This window comes from Felis catus, chromosome B1, assembly GCF_018350175.1.
Source record: "Felis catus isolate Fca126 chromosome B1, F.catus_Fca126_mat1.0, whole genome shotgun sequence".
NCBI lineage: Eukaryota > Metazoa > Chordata > Mammalia > Carnivora > Felidae > Felis > Felis catus.
The window spans coordinates 106622223-106632184 of NC_058371.1; the positions used below are offsets into that span (position 1 = coordinate 106622223).

Here is a 9962-nt window from a genome sequence, read left to right on the forward strand (position 1 = left end):
TTTATTTTTGAGACTGAGAGAGACAGAGCATGAGTGGGGGAGGGTCAGAGAGAGAGAGGGAGACACAGAATCCGAAGCAGGCTCCAGGCTCTGAGCCACCAGCCCAGAGCCTGACGTGGGGCTCGAACTCACGGACCGTGAGATCGTGACCTGAGCTGAAGTCGGACGCTCAACCGACTGAGCCACCCAGGCGCCCCGGGAATAAATTTTTGTAGGTGAATGGATAAACTGTGATACATCCAAGCAATGGAATAATATTCACCACCAAAAATAAATAAGTTCTCAAGCCATGAAAAGACATGGAGGAATCTTGGGTGAATTTTATTAAGTGAAAGATACCAAATGAAAAAGCTGCATACTTTATGATTCCAACTATATAACATTCGTGAAAAGGCAAAACGATGGAGGTAATAAAAAGATCTGTGGTTTCCTGGAGTTGGTGGAGGTGTAGTGAATAGACAGAGCACAGAGGATCTTTAGGGTGGTGAGAACTACTCTGGATGCTATTGTAATGTTGGATGTATGTCATCATACAATTTTCCAAATTGTAGGATGGATAACCCAAGAGTGATCCCTAGTGTAAGCTCTCAACTTTAGTTGAGAATGATGTATACACTGATACATAAATTTTAACAAACTTAAAACTGTGGTGTGAGATGTTGATAATGAGGGAATCTATATGCATGCATAGAAGCATGGAATAGATAGGAAATCGCTGTCCCTACCTTTTTTGTTTTGTTTTGTGAACCTAAAACTTTTCTAAAAAAATAGTCTACAAAATGATTGATATACTTCTGGATTTTTTTTTCTTGAGACTCTCAGTATTTCAGTAGGGAATCTTTAATCTGTTGATTCTTATTGATAGAATACATTTTCACTGGAATATACTGACAGATATTACCAGGTAAGTATCAAGGATAGGAAAATAAAATGTCTTAAAAATTACATCCTCACTTTTACTATATAAATATATGCTCTGAGTACCCAATTTGTTGTTCATATAAAAATCAAGCACTAGGGGGTGCTTGAGTGGCTCACTCAGTTGAACATAGCAGTTCTTGATTTTGGCTCAGGTTATGATCCCAGGGTGGTGGAATCCTGTCCCACTCTACACTGAAAATAGAGCTTGCTTGAGATTCTCTCCCTTTCTCTTCCCTCTCCCTCACTCACACTGTCTCTCTGAAATAAGAAAAATAATAATAATAAATAATAATAAAACATTAGATGAAGAAACACTAATATGTAGCAATTTTCCAAAATGTTTTTAAAATAATAGAGGTTGAGTAAGAAACAATACAACTGAAGTAAATTAACATGTTTTCCTTTTTTAATACTCTTTACAGGTTGTCATTTGCCCTCCTAATATCAAAGAATCAATCTATGATCAAGAAAGATTGATTGATAAGGTATGATTTTTAGTACTTGCATTAAAAAAAACTTTTAAAAATTTATTTATTTTCAATTTATTTTGAGAGAGATAGAGAGTGAGTGAGCGGGAAAGAGGCAGAGAGAAAGAGAGACAGAATCTGATGTGGGACTCAAACTCATGAACCCATGAGTTAATGACCTGAGCCGAAATTAAGAGTCAGACACTTAACCAACTGAGCCACTCAGGTGCCCCTGATTTTTAGTACTTTCACTTTCAAGGATTTCAGCCAACTGAACATTTCCATTCATTCTGATATGATCATTTGATGGCTGCATACATCAGTGCCTAAATACATATTGGAAATTACTAAGGGAGGAATGATACCATTGATGGTTTTATTTTCCTGCCATTTCTTCCCCTGTAAACTTCCACTTTTCTTCATTGTTAGAAATAAGATGCTTTGTGTCTCAAATGAGAATAAAGTGATTTTTTTTGAAAGATACAGTTGTAGTTCACAGAAAATAAGAAACCATTAAACCAGGAACCTTAGTCCTAAGGGTTTGCCTCCTATCTCTAGTATGTTGCCATTTACCTACCTTGATGCAAATTTTAAGAGAGCAAAGCTGATTGACCTGATATGGCTCAGGCAAACCACTTATATGAACAACATGTCTTTGAACAAATGTCGCCTCTGGGTACTCATACCTACATATTGATTGATTATAATCATTATAAGATCCTTATAAAATAATTACCGTCAATCAAGTAATGAACCTAATCCATGTATAAATTGAATGACACCTTTTGCACACTTACTTTATTATAATTAAAGTCTAACTGGATAAATGGTAAGAAATAAAAATAATTTAAACCAGCAGAAAATTTCAACCTTGCATCCCATCTAAAGCATTTACAGCTCTAGAATGAGCATATTGGTATTCTTTTTTTAAACAATGATGAAGATAAGTTAATACTATATTGCCAAACAGAAACAAAAACTGACGAAACAGGGGCACCTGGGAGGCTCAGTCGGTTAAGACTCTGACCTCAGCTCAGGTCATGATCTCACAGATGGTGGGTTTGAGCCCCCACGTCAGGCTCTGTGCTAACAGCTCAGAGCCCGGAGCCTGCTTCGGATTATGTCTTCCTCTCTCTCTGCCACTCCCCCACTAATTGTCTGTCTTTCTCTCTCTCTCTCTCTCTCTCTCAAAAATGAATAAAACTTACATTAAAAAAACTGACAAATCAAAAAATCCAATATATTTTATGTATAAATATGTACATATGGGGGCTTTATTCCTTGCCTAAAGAGTATCCATTCTTTCTCCTTCCTAACTGGGCATCTATTTTGTTCTGTGTTCATACTTTCCTTTATTTAACCCATATGCACCATGAGAAGATGACATGATCCCCCAACACTATCAGGTGACAAGACTTAGGACATCTTCATTTTTTGCTACCAGTGATCAGGTTAGAATGGGCATATGTTAAAATTCAGGTCAATGGGAAGGCTTCAGGGAAGGTTTCCTGGGAGTGACATGAGGGAGTGACATAACCTGAATTATCACTGCCATCTTGCTACATGGAAAGGAAAGACAAGAAGACAATGGGAAATGGATCATGGCTCGCACCCTTTGGAAGTCTGTCATACCTCAGATGATCATTTGTGTAAGCTATCATATTTCCTTGTTACTTAATTCAGTTTGACTTGGGTATGTGATTACTTGCTGATGACAGAATTCTGATATGTTGTTGCACTTTATCCTTTTTTTTTTTTTTTTTTTTTTTGGATGATGTATCAGTATAAGGACATGGAGATAATGCAAGGTTATTACCTTAGTAGCAAATATAAATATTCCTTTTCAGGGAAAGATCCATTTTTGTTGAGACCAGCTTTTGGCTTCATGTAGAAAATGAAGTTACTCTAAATACAAAGGGGTAAAAGGAAGGAGTAAGACGCAGTGTATCATGGGAAACAAGTAGGAATGCAGTCTAGCAATTTGGGGGCTGAAGAAGCAGCTTGGTCAGAGATATTCCAGTGAGAATTTCCCCAGTGTACTGTGTGCAGTAAATGATGTGACACTTCTTTATAATTCCACAAACCCATGACAATAAAAAAAAGAAAAGAACAGAAAGAAAAGATAAATACAATAGGTTTGGTTATATTAAAAACCTGTGGAAGACAGGAGTGCTTGGCTGGTTCAGTCAGTAGAGCATGTGATTCTTGATCTCGGGATTATGAGTTTGAGCCCCACATTGGGTGTAGAGATTACTTAAATAAATAAAACTTAAAAAAACAAACAAACAAACAAAAAACTTGTGGAAAACAGTGAAATAAAGTCCTGTGAGGATTCTCACTGAGGTTTGAAATGATTAAGACAGGGGTGCCTGGCTGGTTTAGTCAGTAGAGCAAGTGACTCTTACTCACGGCCATGAGTTCAAGCTTCACATTGGGCATGGAGGCGCTTAAAAAAAAAAAAAAAAAAAAAAAGATTGAGAGAGTTAGCCCTTATTGACAGGAAACAGTAATGACATCTGTGTTATTAGTAGATATTGGGATGACATACCCCAAGATGTTAATGATGGTCATCACTTTGTTGAATTTTCCTTGTATTTGTTTTCTCTCTGCTATCCAAGGTTGTGTTCTTTTCACTCTAGAGGAAGTAACTTGTCATATGAGAAAATAATCTCAATGTTGTAAGTAATATCTGTTAAGAAAGCTGTTTCCCAAAAGAGGGCCACTAGTAAATCTTAGAGAAAGTGGGGAATTTCAGTGATGTTTATCAAAATGCAGATGATGGAGTCAGACACCAAGTAGTGTTTTACAAAATGATAAGTCAAATGTATCGGATCTGTGAAAAGAGTAGAAGCAAACCTCAGAGGCACCCAGATGATGAGGGAGAGTAGTAAAAGGATTTGGTGATTGGATAACAGTAAAAAAGCACATGACTGAAATTGGGAATAAGATAGAGCTAATGGCATGTTGAAGTAAAAGCCATTTACCTACCCCTCCACAGTGTGAGTCACCCTTCAGTGGAAAAGATAGATCAACTCTCATAACTGTTCATGGTATCCTGTAATCCCACTAGGAGAGAAAAAAAAAATTTTACTCATTATTTTCCTACCAGCATATGTAAATCTACTCCTCTAACAACTGTTTTTTAATGAATGAACAACTTTTATTTTTTAAAGGGCAGAGAATTACTTTTTTAAATACATTTTTTAGAACAGTTTTAGGTTTAAAACAACATTCAGAGGAAGGTACAGAGATTTTCCATATACTTCCTACCACACACATACACAGCCTACCCAACATCAACATAATTTACTAGAATGGTACATTTTTTTTATCAAGGATGACCCTGTCTATTCAGGAGCATTGTAATCGCCCAAAGCTCATAGTTCGCACCACAACTATGGGTCTTGGTGTTGTATAATATGTGGGTTTGGAAAAATGTATAAGGACATGTATCCTTGATGTTTTTCATATTTGTCTCCCTTTTACACAAATAATAAAAAGGATTTTGGGAGGCACCTGGGTGGCTCAGTTGGTTAAGCATCTGACTCTTGATCTTGGCTCAGGTCAAGATCTCATAGTTTGTGAGTTCGAGCCCCACAATATATAAAATATATAAATATATATATAAATATATAATGACCTACTAAGCATAAACCCAATGCTTTTTTGCAAGGCCACTGAATTAGTTAAATCTGCTTTGTTAGCGGTTTTACTAAATAAGTTGCAGAGTTTTATTTTTCATTTTCTCACCACGTTGTCCATCCTATTTACACCTATAATGTAATAAGTAATTAATGGTCAGAATACATGAAATTATCCTAATTGAGTGAGAAGTTGGGTGGGAAGAAAAAAAGATAATTGATTAATATCTTTCTTGAGTATCTGATATTTAGTGTAATGTTCTAGATATGAATAAAACCAGTCCTATATATTTGCAAGTTACAAGACTTAAAACATTTTATTTTAAATGCTACCATTACTAAAAGAAAAAAAAAACTACAGTCAAGGCACCATTAAATCTTTTGCTCATCCAATTACACACTTTGTAATTGCTCTTTGTGAACTTGATGCATCACAGAAAAAAAAATAAAAATAAATCCTTCTTGATAATATATTTGTATTTAGGAGGAAGTTTTAATTTGCTGAGCATTTAGCACTGCTATGATTATTTCACTAAGTCTTTCTTTGTTCTTGGAAAACTAGGAAAGTAATAAAGTTTTAGTTTTTAATTGGAAAACTGAGATATAGCTCAACTGTAGTTTTCTAAATATTATCTGAGTTTCTGATCAGTGTTGTTAGCTACTAATTAATCACAAAATACTTATTAAACACCCCTCATAAAAGGTGTAGAAGATGTGAAAAAAAATGAAACCTACTGCAAAGTATTTCGATAGTTAACAATTCTGAGATGTTAGAGACTAGAAGACAGCTGGCAGATACAGATGAGTTTTAGGTAGTACTTGAAAAGCAGAAACAGGTCTTATTACCTTTAAAGTAACTGATGAACTTTTACACAAAGATGTAAGTCCATAGGCTTTTCTTTACTTTTTGTCATTTAGATCCAACTTTATGTTTCAAATTTTCAAAGACCTTATTAATGTATTCTTATAGACATATAATTATAGACATAAATATGGTACTACAAAGAAATTAAAATATTGTTTGTACTAGAAGTTAATGATATTACTGTGATAGGCAGAAAAATTATCCCATACATGTAACCTGGAACTTTTGAATATGTCATTTTACATGACAAAGGAGGTTAAGATTATAGATGAAATTAAGTTTGCTAATCAAATGATGTTAAAAAGGGGAGATTATTTTAGATTCTCTGGGTTGTATTTATTATAAGACTACTTAAAAAAGCGGAAGAGGGAGGTAGGAAAAGGCCAGAATGATGTACGATGACAAAGACTTCACCTGCTTTTGCTGGTTTTGAAGATGGAGTAAGTGGACCACAAACCAAGGAATGGGTGTAGCCTCAAGAGGCTCGAAAAGGTAAAGAAATGGCTATGACTCTAGAGCCTTCAGAAGGGGACACTGTTCCTTGATGTTAGCCCAATCAGACCCATGCTACAGAACTGTAGGATAATACATTTGCATCATTGTAAGCTGTTAAGTTTGTGGTAATATTACAGTGACAAAAGAAAAGTAATAGACTTTAATGCTGAAGGTGGGGATCTGCAATAATAGACACTTAAAAATGTGGAACTATCTTTGGAATTGGGCAGTGGAGAAAGGCAGAAAGAATTTTGAGATGCATGATAGAAAAAGGCTAGATTGCTTTGAACAGATTGCTAAAATAAATATGGATATTAACATTTCTGCAATCAAGGATTCAAATGAAAGTGAAGAGCATGGTAGAAAAACCTAAAAGATCTCAGAAAATACCTATATTATTGTGAACTATCTGCTAGTAGAAAGATCGGTGTTCAAGGTGATGCTACTAATACTAAGGGCTCAGAAAGAAATGAGAGGTATGTTGTTGGAAATCAGAGGAAGGCAATCCTGGTAATATCAGCAGAAAGCTTGGCGGCTTTGTTCTCTTATAGTTACGTGGAAAGCCGAATTTGTAAGAGAAGGTGGATGACATTGAGGTTGCTAATCAACTGACCTTGACACAGAAAGATTATCCTGGATTATTCAGGTGAACACAAAGTAATCACAAGAGCCTCTGTCAGAGGAAAAGAGAATCTGTTAGAGGTCAAAATGATTTGATGTGAGAAGGATGCAACTCACTATTGCTTGGCTTTGAAGATGGAAGAAGGAGGCCATGAGCCAAAAAAATGTAGGTAATGTCTAAAAGCAGTAAAATCCAAAGGAATTTTCCCAGATCTTCCAGAAAACAACATAACCTTGATTTTGGCTCAGACTATTGCACTACTGACCCACAGAATTATAAGATCATAAATGTGTGTTGTTTTAAGCCACTAAACTTGTGTCATTTTGTTGCAGCAGTGATAGAACATAAATACAATTATTAGTGTAGGTCTCAAGGTTTCTTTCCTCCTTTGTTTTTTTGTGCAACTAATATATCTGAAATAACTTCAAACTTAGAGAAAATGTGTAAGAATTACACACAGAAATCTGTTTACTCAAATTCACAAATTTTTACATTTACACAATTGCTTTTTGTTTCATAATTCACCTCATCTCTTGTCTCTCCCTCTGCAAACTGCCCCCCACACCTCAAATTTGTGTATACGTTGCATATACCTTATATCATTGTTGCTTTGCTTTGGGTATGTATTCCCAAACAAATAACATATTTTTCCTTACATAACCACAGTAAAATTACAAAATGTAAAAAAAATGTTACATTGATCAGGGGAGAAACTTTGCCTCATAAATTGACCAAGATCAGCCACAAAAATGCCAACATTTTCACTATAATTGAAATTAATTTGCAAGAGAAAGTAGGAGCCCTGATTGGTGGTTTTTGAAGTGTGGTGCCTGAAACAACAGTATCAGCATCACTTAGGTACTTACTAGTAAAGTGAATTCTCATCTTATCTTACTACCAAACATGTTACTCAATCAGAAACTATATTACTTGGGCCCAGAAATAGGTTTTATTAACAAACCCTCAAAGTTATTCTGACACATTTTAAAATTTGAGTATCATAAGTCTACAGGCTACAGGCTACTAAATTCTTTGTGTAAGCAAATGTGTGCATTGGACACAAAAAAAGTTATTGACCTGTCTGTACATCCTGTCAACTTAAAAAACACAGCTGAGAGACCCAAAAGTTAACCTATATTTCCATTGTGCTAAATCATAGCTAAATCTTCAATTGCAAGCAATAAGCCTACGTTGCTGCCTTGGCTGGGAAGAATGCTTAAAAGTGACAGCACTTTTAGTACTGAATGAGGGACCTTGGTTCATGCCATAATTCATTATGCGTGAAATACATTAGGTGTGGAATACATGGTACAGTAGGGTCTCAGTTTTTCCCAGCCTCTGAAGTCCTTAGTAAATAGTGTATACGCTCGTGTGATGCTTTCAAAAACCCTTCCAACAGTTTATATCCCAAAGAGAAACAAAAAAGAAGACATATGCTATGTCAAAAGCCCCATGACTCTGGATTATAGACTTGTAAATTGCCTCATGTTTTCACCGCGTAAGGTGCAGAGCGAATTAACCATCCCAGAGGTGAAGAGAAAACTGAAGTGTGAGGTGACTATATCTCAAAATACTATTGTGCTTTTAAATTTATGTTTTGCTCATTTAGTTCTCATATAGACATCCTGATGGCAACTCTGGTTTATAACAAAAGAAAAATAAGAATACCAAAAAACATTTGCATTTGCTGTAAGATCCGTATAATCTGATGCTGCTAAAAGAACTGCTGTTCATCCTCCCAAAGAAGAGCTAATGCTGGGTGTGGAGGAGGACTGGAGGACGTGAAGGAGCTTCTGAAATAACAGTGGAAGATGTGCAAGGAGTAGAGTCTTCGAAGTGGGGAAAAGCAGGCAATATAAATAACAAGACATCCTTAATGATGGAAATACCTTTCAGCCTATCACTGGATAGTACTCTTCTAGATGACTTTTAAACCCCTACAGTGAGAGGAGTTGGATTCCTTTTTTGGGATTGGAGTCAAAAAAGGAAAACCTCAGCTTCTGAGCATGGTGGCTTGTAACGGGATAAAGAGACAAGTTTCTTTTCAGCCAAGGATCTATAATCAAATATCCTTTGTCAAATAAGCAAATGTTCCAAATTAGCATTAGCTAGCATTGTTTAGGATCTCTGAAAATAGACTTCTGTGTGTTTAACATTTATATCTAAGGCAATGTTTAAAATACAGTTACTTTGTAATGAAGTATAATTTGTAAACATTTTTTTAATTTTTATTGATTTTGTGTTTATGTGCATTACAATGTATGATCCTGTAACAACACTTTAATAAATGTTCTATGTATGCACCTATGTAATAGCCACACCTATAAAGATATAAAACATTTTCACCATGTCAGAGAGTTTCTTCACTCACTTATGCCTGTCAGTGTCCTTTGTTCTGACTTCTATCACCATAGATATTAGTGACTTGTTCTTGAAATTTATATAAATTTGAATAATACTAGATAGACTCATTTTATACGATTTCTTTGCTCAGCATATTGTCTCTGAGATTCAGGCAGATTATTGTGCATATAAGTCCATATAACTTCTTTTTTGGTATAAGATAGCATTCTATGCATATGCCAGAAATTATTCATCCATTCTTCTCACATTTGTATTGGTTTCAGTTTACATTTTCCTTTTGGAAGCAATTAGTTGCTTTCACTTTGATGCTATTAGGACAAGAGCTGCAGTGAACAATATTTTATGTATCTTTGCTAGCCAAATGCAAGAATTTCTCTTTGGACAGTGAAATTACTGGTTCATGAAATAGAAAAATGCTTAGTTTTAGTAAGTATCATCTAAGAGGTTTCCAAAGATTTTTTTTTAAGCTTATTGAATTTTGAGAGAGAGAGTGCATGAAAAGGGGAAGGGCATAGAGAGAGGGAGACACAGAACTCAAAGCAGGCTCCAGGCTCTGTGTTGTCATCACAGAGTCCAAAGCGGGGCTC

General features: G+C 35.4%; 1 long non-coding RNA gene across 1 annotated transcript; it reads left to right on the forward strand.

Annotated features, from left to right (window-relative positions):
* Positions 1-2559: 2559 nt before the first annotated feature.
* LOC123384967 lies at positions 2560-9352 on the forward strand. The gene is made up of 2 exons (XR_006596835.1): positions 2560-3037; positions 8621-9352. It is a non-coding gene; the product is annotated as an uncharacterized LOC123384967 (long non-coding RNA).
* Positions 9353-9962: the final 610 nt, after the last annotated feature.